Raw genomic sequence first — 22,271 nt, forward strand, 5'->3', positions numbered from 1 at the left:
AAACTTTGTAATTGTTAAAATGATTTTCACATACATCAAGTTATCAATATTGCATTAAAATAGGAAACTATTATTAGCCTGATACAGTTATTCATTATTTCTATGGTCTTGCATTCAAAGTTTAAACAAAAAAACTGTTAAGACTGAGCTTCAAAGCGGTCTTTATTACAAACAGAAACAGAAAATGAGTTAATTGTTATTGATGTAATCGGCTCATTATTAGTCCTGTTTTGTAGATACATTTCTACTCATCACTTGCTATACGGTTCATAAATATCAAAAATCTCAAATAGAGACAATCAAATAGAGGTGGCGTTCAAATAGAGGTGGCATTCAAATAGAAGTGGAATTCGAATAGAGGTGGCGTTCTAATAGAGGTTTTACAGCATGTTATTTGTTTGGAAAAACTATTGAGTCAAAAGTGCAGTTTTCAATAGCGAGTCTACTTTAACTTGTTAAAAATATTAGAATTCATACACAGTAGCCATAACCAGACCTTGATTGTCTTTCAATAATGGCTATACACGAACATAGAATAGATCACGGTAGATCAGGTGGTAGACATAAAATAACCGAGAGAGTGAGAAAAGAGAGTCCAGTGTGGTAAAATAAAGTTTTGTCAGGCTGAGAGGATTCGTATGAGAATACAACTCTGAAGGGTACACAGTTGTGTAGGTGGTATCCGTACCTTGCTGCCTCATCATCTATCTAAAGCTGTAACTGATGTAGGCCAGCGAGTGTTAGTAATGACTGTGTTTGTGCTGCCGGAGAGAGTAACTGTCTGTGGAACTGCTGCTGTGTTTCATGCCTTGACATAGAACACTGCTGCCAATTTGCTATCATACCAAAAATGTCGGCTGTGGTCATGTAGACAAGCTATAGCAAAACTGAGAAACAGTTGAAAACTAAAACAATATCAACAATAAAACAATAAACGATATGCAATTTCACAGTATCTTACTTTCTAAACATAATAGCTGTCCTCGGTGATGAGTCTTGGTCACACTTGTGGTGATGTATGGATATCTATGGAAAGTGTTAGTAAATACAACAATTGAATTTATAAATAGAAATAAATTATAAGCGTATGATATGTGTATTTCTTTTCATGGATACAAGTGATTATACCACCTATACCAACCCAGGCAGAAGTGACACAATCTTATAGCATGATGTCATAAGCTATGTTTACAATTTCCACCTCATTGTCACAGTTTGTGTGTTTTTCATGCTCCTCCACATGCCATGCGTTGAATCAAAAGATGTATGAAAACCAGGCAAAAGGATTGTGGAAATGTTTTGTTTTAATCTGTCGTATGTAAAAATAGATTCGTAAAATATTAAAAATAAAATAAAATACAACAATATGCAATGAATACTTGTAGGATTGTGTTGATTATGTCAATTAAGAATGATAATAAAATACAAAACAAGCGAGGGAAATTTGATAAGTTTTATCACAGTAGTTGACAAGTAAAAGCAGGCCTTATGATTGTAAGAAACACTGGAATATAGTTCAATATTAGAATACTGAAATGACTCTATACTGTTTGTATAGAGTCATTTCAGTATTCTACTCTATCTCCCTTGTCTGTATATACTGGTATCATCATTTTGCTTCAGTTTTGATTGTCTGCCATGGTTTTCTGTAGTGTTACCTAGTATTATTGCTGTCTGCAATGCTATGACAGAGAATACTTTATGGAAGTCAATCATCCTCATTAGTGTCGTAGTCTGTAGGAAGCTGCTGGTTGTTGTTATATCGGTGTAAATCCTGTACCTGCATTGGTAGAAAAAGTTAAAGAGACACATTCAGGTGACTTCAGGAAGCTGTATGAGTTATTAGTTGCAAGTTCCTACTATGTCTATACATGTAAGATGCATGATATATTTTAGTTTTACATGTTAATTATATTGATTAAGTCTATATAGTTCTATTAGATTTAATGCTGGACATTTTAACTGGATATATGGAGATCTCGTTGAACCAACAAGTAACTAGCACTAAACCAGTAGCTGATAACTTCACTATCATGATAACTCTATTAATAGATATAACATAACTTACATGTATTTGATTTCTCCTGTGTGTGGTATTAGCTACCTCTGTTATCTCTTCATCACTACTAGAGTCATCATATGGTTGCTGTATTCTGTCTCTCTCTGGCATGGCTCTAGTTTTTACTATCCTCTATTAGTATGGAGACTACATGAAGTTCCACAGTCTATAGGTAACAGTTCCACAGGCTATAGGTAATAGTCAATTGCTGACTGTAGAAATAAAGTCAGTTTGTTCAGTGTTGTATGGTAGAGCTAGTACTGCCTGTCTCCAGCACACAATTCCATAATAAGACTCAAAGGAAGAGTGCGAATAGCAACTTATTTAACTGATAACCGAGTTCACCATGCTTGTGAATTTGCAGTGTCTTTAGTAGGCGGAGCTAACATGGGTGGAACAGCGCGCCTTGGCAGGCATATATATTGATTGATATGAGTTTTGGTTTTTCCATTGAGTCAATTACCTCAGTTTTCCGTAGATGTTAGAGTGGGGTGTCAGACAAAAAGGTAAGGCCTTACCTAAAAAGGTAAGGCCACACGAGACAAAATTCTCACGAAATCGGCGAAATTTGGACGAAACGATTCGTACGAATTGAAATTTGGACGAATTCGTCCATCGTTGGTTGCGCACGATGAACGAATCCTGAATTGGACGAAAGGTCTGAAATTCCTACGACTCGTTGTTTGATTGGTCCGTTGAAAAGGTTAGTTGAATGTTGAAGGCCGTTTTCTTTTGCGCATTGTTTGGTCAGATCTAAAAAAGATAACGATTTGCGAGTTTCTAGCCCGCAGTTCTTAATTCGGATTGAAAACTGTGTACTGTGTTGGCGATTATATGTAATCAGTAGCACCATGGACGTAAAGGATTTATTTAATAGAAACATAACTGTTTTGTAGCTAGACTAATATTTGCTGAAAAGTCAGGTTCCAATATGTATTTAATAGAAATATAACTGCTTTGTAGCTAGGCTAATAATTGCTGAAAAGTCAGGTTCAAATTTGTATTGTAATTAGAAGAAAAAGTAAAACGGTTTTGTGGACAAGCCAAAACCTGCTGTAGTCATACAAAAGAACCGTTTTGCAATGTAGTACATACGTAATAGTTTGTAATAATATTATCAATGTACAAGCTCTATTCAAAAGTATACTAAAACCATTTACAACAACAGCCTACTACAACTCATTGAACTTAAAACCCCTGGAATGGCAATCACGTGACTTTTACGTTGATAATAATACGTAAACGTATGCGCCATATTGGAGAGCTAATCGAATGCTAGTTCCGTTTGTAAACAAACGGTGAAAAATGACAGAAATGTACATATTGAATAGTTATTTTCCAGCTGGGTGTTAATGAAAGCTACTCCTACACAACGTTTAGAGTGCCCTGATAGAAGAAAACCTATTTATAACATATGGAGTGGGATATATCAAATGATAAGTAGATGTATAATAAATTTTCGTCGACCATGTTACTCATACAAACTGTTGTATTACAAATGCATAAACCCAGCAAATGATATATTCAGGCAAATAACAACTGTTCCATTATATTAAAATTTATATTACATATGCATAAATGCATATGGAAAAACTTAGCACATGAAGTATTTCGATAAAAACAACACATAGGTATGCTGCCAAAACAGAAACTGTTTTCAAGATTTAAGTGATAATAGCTTATGAATGTATATGTATAATACAGTATCTGTAAAAGATGGAATGAACTACTGCAACAACTAAACGGAAATTAAAAACCGTTGTAATAGAGAATAATCAAAATAATGCAAACAAGGAAATGCAGGAATTAGTGTAATCAGATGATTAAACTTATACATACACATTACAGAAACTGTGTAAAAGGAGATTTGTATACCACTGAATATTGAGCCAAGGTGCATCAGTTTCTTAGAACTAAATTAGATTAGGAATAATAGCACAACAACAGCTGCAGATGAATATTACAGTGATTATATTGTTACTGGCCTTTAAAAAGTACTACTTTAGTATTGTATGCCACAAAGATGCACCTTGCAGTTTGAGTGTAGGATTTTAGCATAATGATGCTGTCAGAGATCATAAAACGACTGAATTAAGTTTTTCATCAATGACACAGTGGTTGGATATGCCATCTGCCGTATCCGTAAGGTGTTTCCCAAAGCATAACACATCACTAGACCTTACACTACTGATAAAATACACCACACAATGGAGTGGATCTGGCTTTGTATGAATACGAAAGTATTGATCTGCAACTAGCAGGATCCTGATGACATCGTCTGATGGACGCACCAATCCTCCATTGTTTTGTAGCTTGAGTAGAGTATAGAGATGTCGGTACTGGATATTTGACTTAGTGGTAACCAGCAACTGACGGCCAATGTCACGACAGCACTTTAGTTAGCTTTTGCACAATGTAGTCAGCTATATAGACTATACTGTTACCTATAACAGAAATTTGACATCTGAAATCATTGAGTTCGACAAACTGATCAACTTCTGGAGTAGCCTGTATGATGAGAATCTCGTTTTGAGCAGTAACATTACCTGTCTTACTAGCATCTGATTCTGCACCACATTTGATGATAAGTCTGCGAAGGTAGCCTTAAACTGAGTAACAGTAGGATTATTATTCCAACCCCCTAAACAAAAGCATCAATTATAACAATTACATAAAATCAACAAAAATGAATGTCTTATTCACATAAACATAGTACCCTTAATAAACAACCATACAAGTAATAAAATAAATGAAAATAAAACAGCTCAAAATGCTACCATATCGCTATATAAAATGAAAATGTAGCAATTTTCACTGGAAGTCATTCACACCCATCTTAGGCATAAAGCTTAATGGTTGACTTGCAACAAAATTCACATTACCGTTATTTGATATGAAAAGATTCACCACGTCTTACCCTGTTGTGTTGTAGGCAGGGTTGTTAAAAATTGATAATTTTTTTTAAATCAAAAAATTGATTTCTATTGTTTTATTTGATTTTTTTTTTATTTAAATCGAATTTTTTTGTTCCAAAAAGATGTTTTATGTTCTAAATTGCAAGTTATTGCTATCAATTTGGAATTTATGATTTGCAGGAGTATTATGTAGTTTTATTACAACAACTAGGAAATGAAAAAAACATTTACACAGTTAACATTTGATAAAAAGGACAGCATAATTTATGCGTTGGACATTAAATCCCAGAAACGAAGATGAAGAATCACAGAGAACAGATCACACAACTGCTAAGCTGCAGACATATTCATAGGCACTTGCTGTGGCAGCTGTCACTGTTTTGGGTGCTGTTTGAGGTTTCTAAATTTTTTTTAGATAATAGCTACTTTAAGTTGAGCAACCTTGCAGCACTGTGCTTGACAATATGGTTTTAAATTTAATCATTGAAAAGTATCATTCAACATTGAAAAATATTACCTTTAAATGGCTTCAGTCGAACGTTTTAACCTGCTGTTAAAACATGGATCATTGAAATGTTCGTTGCAGATAAGTGCTCAAGGATCAGGCTTATTCACTCTTCTGCGGTTGCGATACCATTGTAAATAACGAGAGTTCTCAGTTGCTTTGTTTGGAAATCTAAAAATTAAAATGAAACTGTAGTAGTTAGTTAGCAACAGTAGTAATAACAATAGTATTATTACTCTTATCTCCTTACTGCTAGCTAGATCCAGGTACAACAATAAATAACATTATAAGCACGACAAACACTTCCTTCAAATATAAATATTTAGAAATAACCTAATGGGTTGTAGTTCCAAAATATTATTATAAAAAAAATTCAAAATTTAAATAATAAAAAACCTTCGTTCTGAAGGAAGAACATTTCACTCACTAGCTTATAAATTTATCTAATCACCGACAAAATGCAGTCAAACTCGTACACTCAGTAGTGACACTGATCAACTCTCACTCACCCAGTGACTAGTGTAGTAGAACTAACTAGTGGCAGTACTAACTAGTAGTAGCACAACTATTAGTAGTCGTAGACTTGAGCAATAGTAACAGAACTAGTAGTAGAAGTGACTCACTTGTGAAATGTCATGCCTTTTCCTTTAAAAGTCCATTCTTGCGGTTTTTGCAGTTCATGGAATAGCAATAGCACTGTGCACCTACACCCTTATCTCTCGTACATAAATTATTAGTAGCAATCTCAGTAGTCTGTTCCTTTGATTGAGCGGTGTATTCGTGACCTTCCATAGCTGTTAAATCTGAAATTAGATTTCTTTCTCACATTGAACACAATGAAATTGACTTGAACATTAACTGATAATGGCGTCGACCGGATTTCCGTACTCGCGAATGACCTCTTGCCATTCTTGGTTTTAAGTTCAATGCTACAACTACTCAGTGCATCTAGCATTAGCAGTTTTGTAGTTGCATAGAAACGACCTTATTAACGCGCAGTTATATTGTAGGCGCCGAAATTAATTTACGTGTACATTCCGCAACCGATTTTAGGAATTAGGAATTGCGACTAGAAACTCACAAATCGTTATCTTTTTTAGATCTGACCCGCATGTTTGTACTGAAGCAAATGATTGAAACGGAATCGGCTTCAATTTATCACCGCGTTATGATTGGCTAGTTGAAAGTTAGTTTCGTACGAATCCGTGGTGGGGAAACTCCGTGTGGCAGGTCAGAAATTTCGTACGAATGGAATTTCCCAGATTAGTTGAAAATACACGATACGTGTGGCCTGACCTTAGCTAAGACTTAGCTACTACATGTATATTGTTTCATCTGGTTCCGATGGCATGAGACTGGTGTGTTGTTATTTTTTGTAGATTTTTCATATTGATCTTATTTCAATTGTTAAATTAATTAGAAACACGTCAACTTGTTGTGTTTTGAAAAGTTATGAAAAACAGTACAACAAATATTGTGATGATCCTTTTATATGTTAATATAAAAAAGAAAAAATGTCTCAGGGTAATCAACAGATGAACTTTATTAGCAAGTATTAACTCGGTTAAAATTGTTGCATAAAATAGTAGTTTTGTCTCAAAAAATCAGGAAAAAGACTTTTGCAAAATTATTTATTTAGCATAGCCATATAAGGAAATAATATAGCGTTGATTTAACAATGTTTACTCTGACACTTGGGCCTGTATTGTCAACCCTTCCATACATCCATCCTGATTCTCTGGTATCTATGTCTCTATCTTACTTCATCTTGTCTGATCTCATTTCTAACAACTATTTAAGCATTTATGTCTACATTTCAATATTATACTACACATTTGATTTCCTGGTAATTGAACCATATTACAGAAGCTGAATATACTGTTCCTTGTTTAAGCTCTTCCATGACAACCTTCTCATTGGTTTTCTCTAAATAGTATTAGTTAAAAGCTGGATTGGCTTAAATCTAAACGCAAGCATCACATGTTAAAGAGTACCGACTAGTTCAGTAGAACTATCGTACCAAGTTAATAAAATGGAGAGTTAAAAAGGCTTTGTAGTCAGTATTTACTTGGCTATTCAGTCTGAGGAGAGGAGTTGTCTTGTATCTGACAATTCTAAAGAATAATTGGTTAATCCAAAAATATAGGCAGCCAGTGAGCGTAAGGAGTGGGTAAGCCTACTATGGCAAACTGCCAATGTTTACCTAGCCAATGTATAACTAACTGGTCATTGAATTGTAAGCATATAGTATTTATGGAATCTGTTGATTTTCTTGTACAAGAGCCTGCATATATGCATTCAGGATTTTTAGCCATGAAATCGCATTGTTTAGACAGCATTAACACTTGAACAAGTATCTAGATTTGATTAGTTAACTGAAAGACCAAGCTAGGAACAAAGGCTACTGTTGCTTGGCGACATGAACTCATCTGTATGTATATATATATATATATATATATATATATATATATATATATATATTTCTCAAATTAGTAAACTTCAACCATTGTTTAGACAGCCTTCACACTTGTGCAAGTATCTAGATTTGTGTTTACTTTTCTACCCATTCATTCGTTAGATAACACACCAAATCTTCCTGAAAATAGGTGTGTTATACAACGATATAACCAATGGAAACTTCAAAGGCTGTGAGGAGGCATTACATAATGGCATATCATGATTTACCACATCATAGGTTTTTTAGCTACAGTGTCACACAAGTGTCTCCAATGTCAAGGGTCTGTAGGTAAAGTTTGGTCTGTTCTAAACAGCACACTCAGACGGGCACACCATTCATTATTAGATGTTTGGAATTTTCCATTGAACCAGCTGTATACCTCATCAGAGATGTTTTGTATAGCCATGCACATTATCAGGTAGCATGTTGGAGTGGCATAACAAGTAGGGATTGTGTAATGGCATATCACAACTTTATTACTAAGTATAGAAAGCATTCTGACAATTAATACTGAACTAGTTCCATCTTTAAAAAAGTGCATATAAAGTTTGGAGAGATGCGATTCTTTATGAGTTTGATAAAATTAATAATAGAAATTATGATGTCATTTTATTGTGATAGAAAGCAAACTGAAGCATATCAATATAGAGAGTCCCACATTTTCATTTCTACTTCATTTACATAACTTAAAGTTTGTTACACGAGCTATATTGAGAGTTGTGGAACTCTAGATATGTTTCCGCAATATAGGAAGTTTAAAGCTCTTTGATCAACAAAAATTCAACAAAAGATCGCCTTGGATGTGTTTATGAGCAGATTAATAAGAAATGTCAAGGTCATACTTGAACACAGCCTTTATATGAATGCCACCCATTAATTAAACGCCACTTTGATCTAAACGCCACTTTTATTTGACTGATACTGTTTGACATTCTTGATATTTATGAACCCAATAACAAGTGATCAATAGAAAAGTGTCTACAAAGCCGTACTAATAATGAGTCGATTACATCAATAACAATTATTTCGTTGTTGTTTCTGTTCGTATCGTAGTCCGCTTTCCAACTTTTTAAAATTTTTCTTTAAAAACTTTGAATGCAAGAACATAGATACTTTGATAGATGTGGGAAAAAGTAAATGACATGTCAGTTGTAACGGGCGCTAAAACAAAGCACTGGCTAAGGAAATACAATAGAGCCAACCAATCATATTAAGGCAGTAATAATCTCTCTTAATAATGAGGCTGTTAAATTGATGTGTGATTGACTGGCACGATGATTTGTAGGAGTGTCAATAATTGTTTCAATAGAGCCTTTGATTCTTTAGTGACTCATCCTTATCTACACGATTATTATACGGTATGTTATTATATATAAGAAGTAGTAGTAGATGTAAACTCTCCTTACAGTTAATGACAGGCAAAGTATATTAGTATGAATAAAAAACATAGAAATACTATTGCTAATAATAGAGCCATTATTCTCATTATTGACCTTATGTTGTCCTTCATGAGCTCATTATCTCCAGTACTTCTGTCTACCAATACGGTTTGGGAATGAGATGAGAGATAACTCCACGTTTGACTAAGGCATGCAGTGAAAAGGTGAAGACTTGTTCAAGGAATGATAACTGCTGTATAACTTGAGGCAGATATTGATGTGCCAGTGTATAATAGACATCAGTGTCATTATATAATTATAGGTATCTACATATGCGATAGGAAGATATTCATATGAAGGCAGTTCAGAAGACCCTGAATACAAAAATGCTACTATAGGAATATCTTGTCTCCATGTTTTTTATGTAATCATATGAATATTTCAAGGAAGCAAATATTATTAATATTGGCTCAGGTTTTAGAAATTGGTAGGTTCATGACACAAATAAACAGGTTGTAGACAAGTGAGTCACATGCCAGCTTCCAACACAATTTTATCAGGAGATTTGGCTACAGAAATTTCATCTCCAAACCTGCCTTTACCAATGTTTTGTCAATGAGGGTCAAATGCAGAGTGATAAACAAAGGTCCAGGCAACACACATCTAGCTACTCCATAAGCTAGATTGCACATTGTACATGTATTTGAGCGCCTCTCAATTGGATATTTGATATCAACTAGATATTGTAGCTAGCTATCAAGAGACATCAGCTGTATATAAGCTCCGCCTTTACAGCTAACTCCGCCTCTTTATACAAATGTCTATTATAGACATTTGTATAGAAAGGCAGAGTGAATGAGACAGACTTTCTCATTCACTGTATTCATGCAAGTGATATAATATCGCTTGCATGAATACAGTGAATGAGTGTGTTAACATAGGCATATAATGGCTGTCTATTGCATCAGGTGTGATATATTACTTGGTATTACATCAGGTATAAATTACTTGTCTAAGTAGTATAAATGCTTCCGTACTAGTAGATTTATGTTATTAACTCAACTCTCTATAGACTACAGAAATGTGGCTCAATTTATAATATATCACTCTAAATACTCATCATGTGAATAAGGTTGTATTTCTAATTATATTTATAAATACTCTTCAATTATAATGAATATTGTATATCTGTACAAAGTAATAGCATGATAACATGCTATTATATAAAGGTCACACTGAGGCAAATGGGGAGAAATAGAACAATATAAAAGTGCTTATTTTCTATCCACTTCTACAAAGTATATACACAACTTTTAGACACCAATAGAAACAACAGTCGGCTATTTAGAAGAGGAGAAGATCTTCATAAAGGAATTATTAGTCTTTGAATCACTAGATGCCTCGTATCTAAACCTATCATATCTCTCAGTGACATCGGCATCATCAACTCTAGTTAGCACAGAGAGAGGAGTCTGTGGCAGCAACCTATGAGCTTGCTCTAGAGGCAGCACGGACAATGTCTGAGAGACACCAGTGTTCGTAAGGGAGAGAATTCCAACCTGTAACATGTGTGGTAACACTATGTCATTCTAATGAAATTCTAGTCTAGTCATAAAGTTGTTTATTAGTAAATATTGTTACTAGTAGAAATCAGAAAAAACAAACTCTGACTTCTCAGCCAACAAGTAAATTTGCAAGCCACATGTTAGTGCTGTGAGGTTATAGCCTGTGTTTCATATGCCTCTGAGCACTTGTACAAGACATGAAGTGCCACCTGGCTAATAACAGCATTATTAGTAATGAGCAGTGTTAAGCACAGATCATCATGTACAGTGGACCCTATTACAGCGAACCCTTGTCGTAATAGAGTTCACTTTCACTAAAACGACTTTCATTCGTTTTAGTGAAACCATTCTAAGGCAAAAACTTCATATAGAGGTGTATAGAAACTAGTGCTGGGCACGGGTAGTAATACTCGTTGAACTCGCGGGTTTATCTTCTCTCGAGTATCAGGTAATAGAGATTGCGAGTATTCCGGTCCTTCGGGTTCGGGTTTTGACTTTCAAGTTCGGGTTTTGATACACGGATCCGTCGGGTAGTGTTAACAAAAACTCGGTCTATTGCACCCTGTGCTCTTAGTCTGGGACCACAGGGCATTTCTGTGTCATTTTTGCTAAGGAGGCATGACAATGGGGTTTAACGAGTCTTTAATTTAATAGATAGAATAAAACATATCATACCTTATTTACTATACCTACTAGAAATATTGTAGTCAAGCAGTGATTACATGTCATTAAAAAGTGAGAAGAAATACTTACGTCAAATTTTATTTGCGCAATTAGCCAAATCGGCTTCGTAAACAAGTCTATGCCTTTTTTAATACGGCGCGTGTTCGCTATCACCGATAACACATAGGTCTTTAGTCTGTTTCCGCTATCGCCTTGTTAGAAACAGCCATCAGCGTTCGTAGTAGCAGTGAAAATTTAATAACTCTGTTTAAATTGATTACCACAGCTAGCTATTATGGATTACAAAATTCATTATAACCAAGTTTTACTAAGCCACCAAGCCTTACTAACGGAAAAAGCCGATAATGTAAAGTTTTTTATGAGATTTAGAGCACCGTCTACAGAAAGTCAGGGAGGTACATAGAACATGCTTAAGTATTAAGCTACCATAGACCCTATCTTCTGCCCCCTGTTGACATGAAAATGCCCTGTAGCCCCAGACTATCGTGACTGTTTAACAATCCACCTGTTAACGCTGCGAGTACGAATGTCGGTCGATAAAAACTGAAAAATAATAAATAAATTGAAAAGAAATCTAATTGCTTTGTAAATTTGAAGATATATCTGTTTAGAAAATTTAAACATAAAATCCATATCAACAAACCCGATACCCGAAAAACCCGTAGGCAAAGAAATACCCGAGCCTAGCACTACTAGCTACCCGATACTCGAAAAACCCGAACAGAAAGGGGCGGGTCTAAACCCGTTGACCAAGAAGTACTCGTGCCCAGCACTAATAGAAACCCTTACTAATTATCTAATGCAAACACCCCCAAGTAAAAATCATCAAAATTATATATATGTACTGTACATATTAAAAATTAGTAGCAAAACAATATGTTAAAGGTTTACTTGCAACAAAATTCACATTACAGTTGTATTTGGTACTAAAGTGAAAATAAACACATAATTTTAACATTGTTTTATGTGATTGGTAATGCATGATACTATGTTAATTGAACGAGAAAACAAAATTTTAGCAGATATTTCTACTAGTTTAGCAAGTTCAAAGTTGAAAATATATTTTGGTGCATTTACGACGGACCACCGCTGAATCCTAATAAAGCCGTTTCCAGTAACGAGTTCATTACTTATTCGTTAGTAACTCAACGCATTTTATTTTCTTTTAACCACAGTCAGTTAATTACGATGGGTAGATGTCTCTTTGTTACGTGTGAATCTGACACTAGAAGTTGTAGCATAACCTTTTTCTAGAGTTCCTGTCTCTCAGTCGCCAAATTTAGCAAAACTATGGCTGTCTAAGGCCAAGCGTTCCGACTTAACTTTTTGCAGACTACCTGCTAGTGTGGTCGTGTGCATTAGGCACTTCCATAAAAGCCAGCTTTATTCGGAGCAATTTGGGACAACTACAAGATTAAGAGGGAGAAGTTCCTTCCTTAATAGTGTTGTACCATACAGCAAGAGAGCATCGTCAAACAGGAAAACCTCAACTGTAAGTAATTTATGAAAAATTTTAAATAAATATTAATCACAAATATATAGTTATTTTATGATATAAATTAATAAATATAATAATTAGAAATATTTAGTACTGTACATGAGTATGTGGTGGAAAACGCAACTTCCACCTCTCTTGAATAGTTGTGATACTTTTCTAAAAGGGTTATGCTCTCTTTCTTTTATAATTGTTAGCCACGCCCTGAGGGAGGCTGGCTTATTATACCTAATTCGCATAACTTCGTGTATATAAGATAGGGTCTCGGCCCTTTTTGTTCATTCAATACAGTCATTGCGATTGAATCACACTCCTGCTATCTTAGCAACATAAGAATCACCACGGCATATAGCTATCTCCAAAGACTTGGTCTATGGACTGTGCTGTTGGAAAAGACTCTTAAAAACACGGTCGACCCCTGTCGACCCCTGTCGACCCCTGTCGACCCCTGTCGACCCCTGTCGACCCCTGTCGACCCCTGTCGACCCCTGTCGACCCCTGTCGACCCTGTCGACCTAGTGCAAACCCTTTTGTGCAATCCCTTGTGTGAAGTGGTTAATGTTGACCGGTAGAGTAAGCCGACCTAGTCGCCTCTACGTGTTGGTCACGGGAACCAACACATTGGTGGCAGCGGTGGGATCTGCCGAAAAAGGGGCGCCACTCGGACAATTACGCGACTATGCTTGGCAGTCGGTGATCAGCTACCAGAGAGCTGGCAGGAGCTGAACTGCAGCAAGTTGACCAAATGAGTCGACTGATCGAGGCCATTACACAGGCACTACGAATACCTCATCGAGAAGAGAATTTTAAGCCCCCAAAGTTCGACGGAGGAGAAGATGTCGAACTTTTCATTACCCAATTCCCAGAAGTTGCTGATGCTAACGAATAGAATCAAAAGGCTACACTCTTACACCTTCGTGAAATACTGAAGGATAGAGTGAAAACATGTAGCCAAGGAGACTCCCCTGAAGCCATATTCTTGTCACTAAGGACCAAATATGGGCTGTCCCCTAGGGAGGCGAAGGCTCGACTCAACGCTAAACGTGATGGCAAGGTCAGTTTACAAGACCATGCCACCGAAATTCAGCGGTTGGTGAAGATTGCCTACAGAGAACTACCGGAGAATTACCAGGCTACCATGGCTATGGATGCATTTTCTATGACATTGGGAAACACCTATTTGCAGAGGCATCTATTAGCCGTCAAGGCACAGACATTGGAAGAGGCTGTCCAGGCGGGAAATGAATTCCTTCAAATTCAGCCTACTTTCCAACAGTCTAACCTTCGACCTCTGATCATGACCCTGGAGGAGGAACCAAAACTCGATCACACAGCCGCTCCAGTGACTCTTGAACCTCCATCCGTCACATTAAACGATGTCCTAGCCGCCATAAAAGGGCTGGCAGAAGAGCTGCAAGGCACCTCTAAGGTAGAAGGCAGACGAGCCACCCACACACTTCTAGCGAAGGAACTCAGTTGCTGGGGGTGTAGACAAAGTGGACATACTCACCGCCAATGCACCCAGCCTCTTCCTTCTAGACGAGCCAATCCTCGGCAGCAGATGCCGAGAAACGGCCATCATCCACAGCAGTAGAAGAAGGTACTGACTGTGGATCACAAGCGTTCAAGCAAGATGTTTGGCGACAGCCACGACGGACCGGTCGACCCAGGCCCCCCCTGGTCGACTCCAGTCCCCTTGCAGAATGCCTTTGAGACATTAACTGACCCAATCACAACCCCAGAACTAGAGGAAAATGGGAAGTTGTATACTTGGCCAAAAAGACGAAGGCACAACCGGAGAACGCTAGTCAAGCCAAAAGTGACGGATGAGATCGAGGTAGACAACCTCTGGAAGCCACATAACAGCAGCTATTTTTCGCCTGGCCGTATAAGTGGACAGCCAGTCCAGTTCTTAATAGACACCGGGTGCACATCAAACCTCTTGAGCCATCATGTATTTGACCGCCTCCCCAAGGAAGTCAGAGCAAGGCTGGAAACAAGGGAAGATTATGGACGGATGGCCGATGGAACAAGACTCTGCTTCCATGGATTAATCACCCTCCCCCTGCGAGTCCGGAGGGTACAGGTCACCACATCCTTGGTGGTATGTGCACTGAAAGAAGATGCTATTTTGGGCATGCCTTTCCTTGTAGACCATCACTGCGAGATGGACTTTCAGCAGCCAACCCTGGTGGTGAATGGCCAACGCCTAGTATGCACTGACCGAGAGGGTCAACCCTTAGTGAGCAAAGTGCAGATACTAAGAACTACAACACTTCTCCCACAATCAGAGATCTTGGTGGAAGGACGGTTGACCACCACATCCTACCAACCCGTAGGACTCATAGAAGGTGCCAACCAGAAATACATGGTGGCAGCCAGCCTGCTCCAGCCGGATGAGCGGGGAAGGGTGGCAGTATGCTGTATGAACTCTACGGATCACCCTGTGGACGTGACAGCTGGATCTATCCTAGGCCATTACACCGGGGTAAAGCAGGATGATATCGGGACTCCCTGGACGGACACTGACCCCGTAGGGAGTCCCCATCCACCAAAAGTCACAGAAGGCCCCAGGTTACCTACCCACTTACATGACTTGTACCAACAAGCTGTGACGTACTGTTCAGGCCAGATGGAACGTCAGAAAGTGGAAGTACTCCTCTGTCGGTTTGCAGATGTTTTTAGCCGTGGGAGCAAAGACATGGGACGCACCACCCTAGTGCGACATGAGATTCCAGTCTCCACTGATGCCCAGCCTATTCGCCAGCCACCGTACAGAGTGGGCCCTAAAAAAGAGGCTGAAATAGAACGCCAAGTGGCGGCCTTAGCCAAGCAAGGAATGATAGAGCCTGCCCATGGGGCTTGGAGTTCGCCGGTAGTGCTAGTGAGAAAGAAGGATGGGGCCTGGCGGTTGTGCGTCGACTACCGGAAGTTGAATGCAATCACTAAGCAGGATGCTTACCCCTTACCCCGGATCGACGACAGCCTAGATGCCCTGTCAGGCAGCAAATTCTTCAGCGCTCTCGATATGATGAGTGGCTATTGGCAAGTATCACTGTCAGCCGAGGCACAAGAAAAATCCGCCTTTGCCACTCGTAGCAAGCTGTGGCGATGAAAAGTGCTACCCTTTGGGCTGACCTCCGCCCCAGCCACCTTCCAACGCCTGATGGAGCGGGTACTCCAAGGACTTCATTGGAAGACCCTACTTTTGTACTTGAATGACATTATTGTTATGTCTGCTTACCTCCCTAGTCACCTTTCACGACTCGGCGAAGTTTTGGAGAGGCTCTGAGAGGCTGGACTTAAGCTAAAGCCCTCTAAGTGCAGCCTGCTACAGACCCAAGTCAAATATTTGGGACACATAGTCACTGAGGCAGGGGTTGCCACGGATCCAGAAAAAATTAAGGCTATTGGCGAGTGGGCAGAGCCACGGGATGTCACTCAGTTGAGGGCATACCTTGGGACTACCGGGTACTACCATCGGTATGTCCCCGACTACGCATCTATTGCTAAACCCTTGACCCTGTTGACCGGAGAAGGGACCAACTGGAGCTGGGGAGACGTGGAACGAGAAGCCTTTGAGATGTTGAAATGGGCACTGACTCACGCCCCCGTGTTGGCATACCCAGACCCTACCCTGCCGTACATACTCGACACGGATGCGAGTAACGTGGGAATGGGGGCGGTACTATCACAGATCCAACAGGGAAAGGAGCAACCCATCGCCTATCAAAGCAAGACACTCTCCCCACCCGAGCAAAATTATTGTGTGACCAGGAGGGAGCTCTTAGCAGTGGTCCTTGCAGTGAAACACTTCCGACCTTATTTGTATGGAAGTGAGTTTACGATCCGCACGGACCATGCCTCCCTGGTATGGTTGCACCGGCGCAAGGAAACGTCCTGCCAGATAGCCCGTTGGTTAGAGGGCCTGGCAGAATACAAGTACAAGATTATCTATCGGAAGGGGGCTCGACATGGCAATGCGGATGGACTGAGCCGGCAGCAATGCACAGACTGTCGCCAGTGTGCCACGATAGAAAAGCGTGATGGTGGGCCCACAAGGTCTGAGGTCTATGACTCGCTGAATCTTTCTCAGCCAGTCACCCCACCCTCACTCTCAAGATTGCTTGCTGTAGGAAAAGAGGAGCCGGGCCTACGGTTGTCTGGAAGGAGTGGATAGGAACCAAGGCCATGGAGCCCTGTGCTAGCCGGCCAACTTTCAGTATGGCTGCCACAAGGTACAGGGACTCCCGACGAGGTTCGCACTACTCCCCCTACGTCCAGACCCCTTGAATTAAATGAGGATGATTGGCTCCAACTAAATCACAGCAGTCACCCACCAGGACCCGGTCTCCAAAACCCTACACCAGCCGGCCAAGTCTCAGTACGGCCGCCATGCGGTGTTGAGGTCCCTCGAGTGTCAGAGAAACCTCTCCAACCCTCTAGGGCAAGGACTGGACCCGATGGTCCTCTGGCAGCAATGGAGCCTGGTCTTCTCGTGGAGGATGGCCAAATTACAGTGTGGCCATCACTAAGCACGGAGGAAGCGGGACCCCTGCCTGTGCAACAGTCATCTCTGGCCGCCATCCAGACACCCCTGGACGAGATCCGGGCTCTCCAGCAGAAGTCTAGAACCAATCTGGGACAGATCTATCAAGCTATAAGAGAGCGACGAAAAGTCGAGAAAGCGGTGGTATGCCTGGGGAGCCCCGAGCTACGTAGACTCGCTCAAATGTACCATCAGCTACAGATCGACGATTCTGGGGTCCTGACTCTCTACCTAGTACAGAATGGACGGGAAAAGGTTGTAATTGTGTGCCCCCAGAGCCTACGCCAAGAGATTTCATGGAGGACCCATGAACAAGCCCACAGTGGAGTGGAACGAACCCTGAAGAGGGTGCAGATGGACTGGTATTGGCCGGGAATGGCCGGCGATGTAAGGCGGGCTGTGTTGTCCTGCGAAATCTGCCAGCGAGCTAAACCCGGCGCCTCTCGACACTCTGGTAACCGCCAACGGTTGTATGCTGGGAGGCCCTGGCAGCGGCTGGCAGTGGACCTGGTGGGCCCCCTTCCACAGACAGCGCGAGGAAATAGCTGGGCCTTGGTGTTGACGGACCACTTCACCCTATGGTCAGACGCCCTCGCCATTCCTGATGCTACCGCCCCCACAGTCGCCAATACTTTAGATGAGCGTGTGTTTTGTTATTTTGGATTGCCAGAAATAATACACACGGATCAAGGAGCTCAGTTCAAGTCTACCTTGTTTCAGGAACTGTGCGGGCTCTGGGGGGTAGACAAAATGAGGACAACCCCATACCACCCAGAAGGAAATGGAGTTGTCGAGAGGAACAACCGGGTGCTAGGGGACTCATTGCGAGCATTGCTGCTCGGCCGAGAGCAAGAAGATTGGGACCTCCTGTTACCACAGCTCATGCGTATGCTTTGAGGGTTGCCCCACTCAGCCACCAGGGAAACTCCGAATTTCCTAATGCTTGGGCGAGAGCTACGCCTCCCCGATCAATTGTACTATGGAAGATTGGTGGATTCATTTACCAGTACACATGAGTATGTACAAATCATGCATGAAAGACTCGTGCAAGCACACACCCTCTTGCGAGAAAAACAGAGAGAAATTGTGACTACGGATGCCACAGAACCTCCTCTCTTTAACGAAGGTGACTTGGTGTGGTTAGTCAGCAAGCGACGTCTAAAAGGAGAGAATCCAAAACTAGCCGCAAAATACGTTGGCCCCTACCGAGTACTAAAGAGTCATGACAACCACACTTACGAAGTTGAAAGGTATGGGCAAAGGTCAGTGCAAGCAGAAGGAAGGTTGAGATTTTGCCGACCGAGCGAAGTACAACAAGGGAGGGCCCCAGCTCAGATCGAGCCGACCAGAAGGCCAAACATGAGAGGGTACCCTCGGAGAAGACACATAAACAACCAGTCGCCAGCACTCCCAGATGTATATATGGGGTCACTACCTCTTGTCCCACCTATGACAAGGTCGAAAGTGGATACACAGCCTCGCTACAATCATCCAGAAAGTCATCGGCATACCAGTCCCGAAGGAAATATAACTACACCCCAAACCCGTAGCCAACTTGACCTTGAGCACACTCCCGACCTTAATCCAGGTGGTGGAAAAAAAATGAGTACTTCCCTTCCGGAGGAGCCAGAGACAAGTACTACAGATAGGGGACCCTCAGCTCGGCTCCCGCGAATTAAAAAGCCCCCCTCGTATCTAGCGGATTACGACACGAATATAGTCCAATCAGGAAAGGTTAAAAAGAGTCAAGGCTAAAGTTCGGCCATATTGGAAAATAGAGGGAGCCATCTTTCCGTTTGCTATCAACTTGACGCACACGCACACCTACGCCCTCCAACCTCAGAAGAACGGCCGGCCACCTGGAAGAATTGGCCAACCAGATGCTAACCAAGTAAAAGGATTACACCAAGGATGCTGCTAAACATTGACTATTCATATAAACATATTATTTATTCACCTTGTTGTCTTGCATCACAGTAATAGTCCGGCTTGTTTATCTTTTATTTATAGCCGTTTGCCGTCTATAGGGGCGGCGTGTGTGGTGGAAAACGTAACTTCCACCTCTCTTGAATAGTTGTGATACTTTTCTAAAATGGTTATGCTCTCTTTCTTTTATAATTGTTAGCCACGCCCTAAGGGAGTCTGGCTTATTATACCTAATTTGCATAACTTCGTGTATATAAGATAGGGTCTCGGCCCTTTTTGTTCATTCAATACAGTCATTGCGATTGAATCACACTCCTTCTGCTATCTTAGCAACATAAGGATCACCACGGCATATAGCTATCTCCAAAGACTTGGTCTAAGGACTGTGCTGTTGGAAAAAACTCTTAAAAACACTGTCGACCCCTGTCGACCCCTGTCGACCCTGTCGACCTAGTGCAAACCTTTTTGTGCAATCCCTTGTGTGAAGTGGTTAATGTTGACCGGTATAGTAAGCCGACCTAGTCGCCTCTACGTGTTGGTCACGAGGAACCAGTACACAACCTCCTGTGAAGTGGTTAATGTTTGACCGGTAGAGTAAGCCGACCTAGTCGCCTCTATGTGTTGGTCACGGGAACCAACACAAGTATAAAGCAATGATTTAATATGACTGGGTGACAATGAGACTCAGGCTGAGTTTCACACGTTTGATTTTAACCTGATTCACTTGAATTAACTTGGTTAACTGAGTAAAAGTTAGTCAGGGAATTTAAATTTTTTGTTTGATCTGGATTGTCAGAAAGCCTTAATTGTTCATAAAGTATATGACTAATATAATCATAAAATTTGGATTGCATTACTATTTTTATATTCATGCTACCATCACTAATATAGGCTTTACAGATCGCTTGAAGTGATTAGACAATACTTACAATCAGGTATAACTATTTAACTATGTGTAGTGTTAGTGTGTGTTGGTGATGGTGGTAGATAGCGGTTATGGTAATAGTATTTGTGGTAGTGGTGGTGACACGGTAGGTAATGGTTTAGAAGCAATTCAAACGTATTAACTTTAGTGGTATTTATTTGTAATTTTTTGATAGGATGTATGGTATTGGACCAAGAATCTGGCCAAAAATCTGACTAGAGCATGTGTGCGCAAAGATCAAAAAGAGTTGCTCCCTTGGATAAAGGAAATAAAGAGCCATGTCTGGTATTCCGCGGTTCAATGTAAAGGCGATGTTGAGCTATTGGTTAAGATAGTACTTAGCATAAGATACCATGTCGTTAATATTCATAGAAACTTTTCAGGACACGACAAGTTCATCCACTGCTCTCATGAACCAATTGATCCGTGAGTGATGAAAAAATATATTATTTGCACCCAATGTTGGGATGAAAGCTGTATGTTGAATCTAATAATATATTCAGAAAGAACAAAGCTCGGGTAAATGGGTATGTGATATAATATTTTATATATCACTTACAATGCCTTTGGTTTGTGATATAAGAAGATGTAGTCATTTGTTGCATAATACTAAACCGAGGTTGTACAAATGGTAAATATTCTGCAGCTGGTTGACATTTGAATAAACAAATACTTTGCAGATTTATAATATATTGAAAAATAACAACGAATAATTTGATACGTTTACAGAGAAATGGAAAGAAAGGTGAAATGGTTAATTCCAGGAAGTGCAGAGTACAAAGTCCTTTGTGATGCATTAGGACAAGCGAGACTGCTAAACACATTGCGTTTGTTGAACCATGGTCAACACACTGGTGCTTTAGAAAACCTCCACAGCCTCATATTAAGTTATGCGCTAAAGCGAATGGACTTGGATCCCCCAGGATATATTACGAGAATCAAACTAGCAGTGACAGATCACAACGCGAATGTGGGAAGAGAAGTTCTGACTGGTAAGCTGTATCTACAATAAAATTATATATATATGGATTATACTACTCTTCAGCAGGGATACCACTTTTACAGCTTGAACAACATTAAAGATAATTTTATGCAAAAATTTTATTAACACAATTGATAACTGGCATTAAATTTTAATTATTATAAATTATCAATTAAAGATAGCGATGGGGAACTGAAGATGACAGTATATTACTCTAAAGAAGCTAAAAGCTTTCGCACAAGAAATGTACATGTATATGTTGGAAAGTCGTTTGAATTTCAAAGAGAGCTTTTAAAGATTATCTGTAAAAAATCTATGGGACCAACTCCAAAAGTACCCGCAGTAAGTCATACCTAAACTGCAATGTATTAAAAGCACATTTTTGAGCCAAGATATTGGTTCAATTAGTCACTGTCACACAGTCTGCAGAATAATGCATGAACATACAGTCACCATGCAGTCTTAAATTTTCCTAACACTGTACTGTGCGACATTCTGAAATTAGTACGATGAGGGTGTAACACACAAAAAATTTCAACCAGTTTGTTATACTTTTAATTGCTCTACATGTAGATAATAGTTATATTGTGAATAAATATAAATATAAGAATTGCAGGACAGAGCAGCTCCACTTTCAAAACATCTTACAATACCAGATAGTAGAACAGCAATAAAAATGCACAGGCCAAGATTCACATGAAAGTTATACCCAATCCTTAGTAGTTTTATATGAGGTATCGTTTTGATAAAACTAATATAACAGCTATTCAAATTATAAATATTATGCTGTTCTTTGTATAACATGATTTAGATTTATGTAACGTAAGCT

General features: G+C 39.8%; 1 protein-coding gene and 1 long non-coding RNA gene across 2 annotated transcripts in view; both read right to left on the minus strand.

The window, feature by feature from the left end:
- LOC137392718 (uncharacterized) overlaps positions 1–22,271 on the minus strand; it is a 329,168-nt gene that overhangs the window by 221,429 nt on the left and 85,468 nt on the right. The window lies entirely within an intron of this gene.
- Positions 4,654–6,316, minus strand: LOC137394813 (uncharacterized). The gene is made up of 3 exons (XR_010978377.1): positions 6,103–6,316; positions 5,492–5,650; positions 4,654–4,700 (listed from the first exon to the last, which is right to left on the minus strand). It is a non-coding gene; the product is annotated as an uncharacterized lncRNA (long non-coding RNA).

Source organism: Watersipora subatra, chromosome 4 (assembly GCF_963576615.1).
Source record: "Watersipora subatra chromosome 4, tzWatSuba1.1, whole genome shotgun sequence".
Lineage (NCBI taxonomy): Eukaryota > Metazoa > Bryozoa > Gymnolaemata > Cheilostomatida > Watersiporidae > Watersipora > Watersipora subatra.